At 35.3% G+C, this 6,009-nt stretch overlaps 1 long non-coding RNA gene across 1 annotated transcript; it reads left to right on the forward strand.

The window, feature by feature from the left end:
• The first annotated feature begins 3,982 nt into the window (after window positions 1-3,982).
• LOC141598526 (uncharacterized) lies at window positions 3,983-5,474 on the forward strand. The gene is made up of 2 exons (XR_012523578.1): window positions 3,983-4,317; window positions 5,152-5,474. It is a non-coding gene; the product is annotated as an uncharacterized LOC141598526 (long non-coding RNA).
• Window positions 5,475-6,009: the final 535 nt, after the last annotated feature.

Genomic DNA, 6,009 nt, shown 5'->3' on the forward strand with positions numbered 1-6,009 from the left:
TCGGTCTAAGTTGGCCGAAATTAGGAGATGTAAATCTTTCCTAATTGATTTCGGATTTCGGTCTATATAAGAGAAAAGGGGAGAATTATTTCTAACCTAATTCTTTTTCTGACCTTGCCTCATCTTTCTCATCACAAGAACACAGAGACACTAAAATTTACATAAAAATTTTAGATTGATTTCTAGCATAACCAAAGGGTATATCTTAGATCGTCTTGGGTGCAACTAATAGGTGAATATCAATTTTGATATTGTTCTTAGGCCAATTTTGCCTTTCCTAATTGATTTCGGATTTCGGTCTATATAAGAGAAAAGGGGAGAATTATTTCTAACCTAATTCTTTTTCTGACCTTGCCTCATCTTTCTCATCACAAGAACACAGAGACACTAAAATTTACATAAAAATTTTAGATTGATTTCTAGCATAACCAAAGGGTATATCTTAGATCGTCTTGGGTGCAACTAATAGGTGAATATCAATTTTGATATTGTTCTTAGGCCAATTTTGCAAGGATCCGAGGTTAATTCTAAATCCTTTTACTTATGCTTATGTATTTTATTTTATGAGCATAGATCATCTTTATTATATCGTTATAATCCTTCATGTTAAAGGGAAGTATACAGATTATTTCCCACAAGTGGTATCAGAGCCTTTGGCTACGATTTTAATTTTGATGATTTTCATAAAATTTGTATGTAAACGATAAGATTTTCGAGAAGAAAAAAAAATTTAGGGTTTCGATTTTTGGATCGAAATTTTTTTATGCCGTTTGGTTGTGCCGTTTTTTTTCCCGTTTGATGATAGTTCTTCCATTCTATTTTTCATATTATAGTTTATAATCAGTTAAAATTATCATATGAAGAATTGGTAGTTTTTGATTTAATGCAGATTAAGTTAAAATCAAATGGAATCGTCATGTTTATGATTAAAAGATTGTTTTTGGTATATAAATTTTGGCATATAAATTAATCATGTTTATTATTTCATATGCTAATCATGTTCTAATAGCAAAGGTAAACAATTGATCATCAAATCTTGTTTTAGGGCAATTCTTGCCGCAAGTTTTAATTTTGACGGCTGTTTTATTTTTTTTGCCGTTGTTTTTTTTTTTCGTTCGGTACTGTTCACGTGAACAGTGTTCTAAAAAAAAAAAAAAATCTGTTTTTAGGTATTTTTGTTTTACCGAATCAGAAAAGGATTAGGAAAGTTTTTCTTGTTTTTCCTATTTACCTAATTTGAATAGAAAAAAGTTTTTTTTTAAAACTTTTCAGCCGTGCAGCTGAAACTTATAAAAAAAAAAAAAAAATTTCGTTTTTTTGCCGTGACCAATTTAAAAAAAAAAATATATGGGATTTTGTTTTTTTTTTATTTTGGCCAATTAGTTATTGTAAATCGGTTCACAATTTAATGACACCGAGCTATTTTAAAGCAGTTTAAAATTTTTGACGGATAGAATTCATATTACAAGTTTAATATGGATTATGTTTGAAATTAATGTGATTAAATTGCGGAATTGTCACTTAATTCAATTTAAATAGGTGGTTTGGATAAATTAATCAACATAATTTATGTATTGTATTATGTATGTTTAATTTATTTTAGTTGATGCTTTTATTTTTGTTGAATGAATCGAATGAATGAATTTTATTTACGTATTTATTTTTGCAATCAGTTGTATAATGTAATACTTAGTGTGGCCTTAGTCAATTATGTTTTCGTAATGAAGGAAACATAATTTTTATGTAATTATGAGATCTCGAATCTCCTTTATTTAGTTTCGAGTTTTTGAAATTAGAATGTAATTAATAGGTCAATTATGTAATTTTATTTATTAGTTATTTATTGTAATTTCAAAGAAGACTAAAGATGAAGATTCAAGCTCACTCCCGCTACATGGATCAAGATGGAACATCAAGACAAGCTTCTCGGGTCCAAGGATGGATTCCAAACTTGTATTTTTGTTCATTTTGATAGGATAGGCCACACTAGGACTTTTTGTTGTTTTATTTTACGTTTTTCATTTTATTGCTTTTCATTCACATGCTAGTAATTGCATCATATTCCGCCTAAAACCAAACCACCTACTACTAAAATGCATGAAAATTGACTCATATAGGTTGTATGTTAGTTTTCATGGACATGCAGATGTCACAGTCTTTAAGCCATCACCTTAGTTTAAATCATTCTCGCATGCTAGATATTAGTTCACTTAAAAATGAATTAAAAAGTTGATGGGATCTTCCTCTATAACGGAAATTGAGATTAGTCTTTATAAGGGCAAACATCTATGAATCCCTTCTTCGTCGGTAGGCCTAATATGACCCCTTCTACGTTGGGTAAGTAGTTGTGTTGACTTAGTTTACCTCAACATCATAGTCCGAAGAGTTTCTCGTGATTATGATGGACTATAGATAGAATTTACAGAAATTTATCGACCAAGAATTCTAACGGTAGAATTAGCTAAAAGGGTAGCTTATCAATTTACAGATACTTGAGTCTTGGAGTCATTTATATAATTCTTGAGGAAGGTCAATTGTATAAATGTTTTTGAGTTTTCGCGTTATGACATAAGTTCATTAGACTTAAAATTAAAACGATGCATGCTTATTATTTTATTCTTCTTTCGCAGTGTAGAACACGCTTATTGTCAATAATCATTTGTTACAACAAATGGTGGAAATAACGCAATCCCAATGCCTAGTGCCACACTAGATCGTTCGTCCTGGCTAAAAATGTTTATGGACCAAATGAATCAGTCCACTCGATTGAAGAATGATGGGTCAAATTTTGCGACCGGGAGGCGGCACTACGGAATGCCGCTGGCGATGGTAAGCTCGGGTATTTAACTGAGCCAATACCGGTCAACCCAGGCCCAAATGCAGGAGCCGACGAGTCATTCGAGTATAGTGACTTCGTTATGGAAGCGGGTGCGATAAAGAACGTACTCATCTTTGCAATGGAAACCAATTTGCAGAGACGCTTCATTGCCCAAGGTGCAAACAAGATTTTCACCACGCTCACTAACGAGTTCTCAAAGGCACCGAGAATCGTTACATATGAGCATACCTGTCACTTCTTTGATGCGAAACTCCAGAAGGGCCAACCGGTTAGCCCACACATTCTTCACATGATTGAGAATGTCGAGAAGCTGGAGTCACTGAATTGTAAAATCAGTGAGAGCATTGTCATTGACCGAATGCTTCATTCTCTTCACGATGGTTTTGCCCTTTTCAGGGCGAACTACTACATGAATGACTTGAAAAAGAGTCCTCATGAGCTACACTCCCTTCTCGTACAGACCGAGAAGGATATGAAATTGAGTGGGAGCATGAAGCAGGATAGTCTCACGATTCACAACAAGAGTAAAGGTAAGGGCAAGGCTCATGGCGACCTAGCTGTAGGTAAGCCAAAGTTTAAGAAGCCAGGAAACGGTAAGAGTGCGCCTGGTGAGACTAGTGGCTCACAGGGCAAGACAAAGAGCAAGGGCGGTGACATAGAGTGCCACCATTGTCACAAGACTGGACATTGGAGGAGGAACTGTCCCGTCTACCGTGAGGACATCAAAGCAGGCCGCGTCGTTCCTGTTGGTATGTCATCTTATATTCATATGATTGAGATTAACCATGCAAGTTTCGGGGGGGGGGGGTGGGGGGTTGTTGATATATCAATCCTTAGCTGCCTTTTAACGCGAAGTTTAAATTTGATGTATTTTATGGAACCATGAATGTACGCAGGGTCGCGAGAACCATTACAATTGGTAATCCTGACATGGCAGAGGAAGCTCTTCGGTGTGAAAAATATTGATGGTGTGTGTTCTGTAACATATCCACTCCCAAAAGGAGCAGCTAGGACAGCATGGTATGGATTCAATTTTTGCCAATGCCCTCTCACATTAATGTTGCAGTTCCGGAATGCAAGTCTTATCTAAATTTTTCATAATGCAAGCCTTTTGGTAAGATGAGTTGCAGGCGAGTTCAGAACTTTCGCTAAAATAAGATGTTTTAGATTCATCTTGCCTGCCCTTTTCACGCATACAGTATATAATTAGAGGCGGATTCCAAATTCCAATCTTAATATTAGGAACTAACCTATGAAAATTACCCTTTTCTTATATGATGTGTGTGTTCAATGCTTTTGGTGCTTATCTTTTTGGAGTCGTTTGTTTATTGTATTATAATACCCGTCAGTGTTTGGTGTTTTTCAAATGTAGGTTTTTTTTTTTCCACGGGGCATAAATTTAGTTTTGTTGGATTTCGGGTTGGTTCTTTGGTCTCGTCGATGAGTTGTAGGGTTCATTGGAGATGATCAATGATGAGGTAATCTACCTACTCACTCTCTTTGTTTTGATGTTACTGATGCTCACAGTTGCCTCTTGTACATTGGTTTGTAATATTAACAAGTAGCACTGCTAGAGTAGTTGATACTATCGCAATCGAGTTGCGTATATTATAGCAGTGCATTGCTTAGATTACTAAGATGGTTCACGTGAGTGCGCCAAATTCCTTCTCATAATTTGGTTTATGTTAAGTTATCATGGAGAGTAAGCCTAACTATTGTATTTCATTTGTTTCAAAATTATCGCTGCCTCCGTGTTCACTTTTTTACTTTGATATTAAGCTCTCTATATCCATCTCTCACTCCCCCTACCTTTCCCTGGTTTTCCGATTTCCATTGGCTCCTTCGGAATAGCTTGTTTTTAATTTCAATATAGAAAAATGGTTCATTAAACTGACTAACTAATTGGTTCTCAAATCTGATATATATGAATTTACTTGTTGGGGAAGCTATTATTCTTTTTAGGGAGTAGTTCCACACTGCCTCTTACTTTTCTTTGTATATTTTCATACTACCTCTTTCCATCCTTCCTGGTTGTGTATGTATGCACATGCCAGTTATCAGTAGCTTCGTTTGCGTTTTTTGGTTGATTCTGGAGAGTGTATTACACGGAGAAGATATGGAGGCTGCTGAAATTGTCAGAGTAAGTGAGATGTATTTTGCCTTGTACTTGCTTCGTTTTCCTTCTGTGCGATGAAGGCATGAATTATTATTATTGGAGACGACCAGTTTTGTTAAATCAATGTGTTAATTTCGGTAGAGAGGATATAGTGTTTTGTTTGCTGATTATGATTTTTTGTATTTTGTCAATGCAGTTTTTGTTCCAAATTGATTGAATCCTTAGATAAATATTGATCAGCTGAACTGTGATTAGTTGTTGAATGCAGACATGCATTAGGTAGGTTGATGCAGATGTTTAGCGCTTTCGCTAATGTCAACGACGCCTTCTGTGTGGTTTACCGTGAACTTTTTCCAAGGCGTGTCATTGTGGCATGAGACCAAAGCTACCAACTTTGTGATGTATTCGTTCATCAGTGTTCGTGTTATAATATCGGTTTTTAAGTCTTAAAAAAAAGGCCTCATATGCCTTTGTAGCGCTCTCACTCTACCTTCTATTTTACAAAATTAATTTTACATTGCACATGACATTTTCAAGCATTTACGCCAGTTTAATAAAAAATTCGATGCTTGTTCCCCCATGTATAAATATATTTATTTATAATTGACCATGCTGCTTTATATTGACACACTATCGACTTACTTCCGCTTAGGGCGTGGTGGAACAACTAGTATTAGTAAGGATTAGAGACTAAGGCCCTGTTCTTTCTGGCTTATTTTCAGCCCACTTCAGTTCAGCTCAGCTTTATTCAGTTAAGTTCAGCTCAGTTCTATTCAGTTTAGCTCAGCTCTATTCAGTTCAGCTCACCTCCAATCAGTTCAGCTCAGTTTAGTTTAGCTCCACTAAATTCATACCATTTCAATTTTGCAAATTTTAAACTTAATAGTTTTTATTAATATTTTTTTTTTTGATGAAATGTAAGGTATATTAGATCAAAAAAAACCGTCCCCATTACAAGAATTAGCACCACTCTAACAGAGTTGGGCCAATCTCCACACAGAGAGAGGAACAAAGCCCATTCTCTCAATTACAAACCAACGAACAAACAAACCAA

This window comes from Silene latifolia, chromosome 9 (genome assembly GCF_048544455.1).
Source record: "Silene latifolia isolate original U9 population chromosome 9, ASM4854445v1, whole genome shotgun sequence".
NCBI classification, from domain to species: Eukaryota; Viridiplantae; Streptophyta; class Magnoliopsida; order Caryophyllales; family Caryophyllaceae; genus Silene; species Silene latifolia.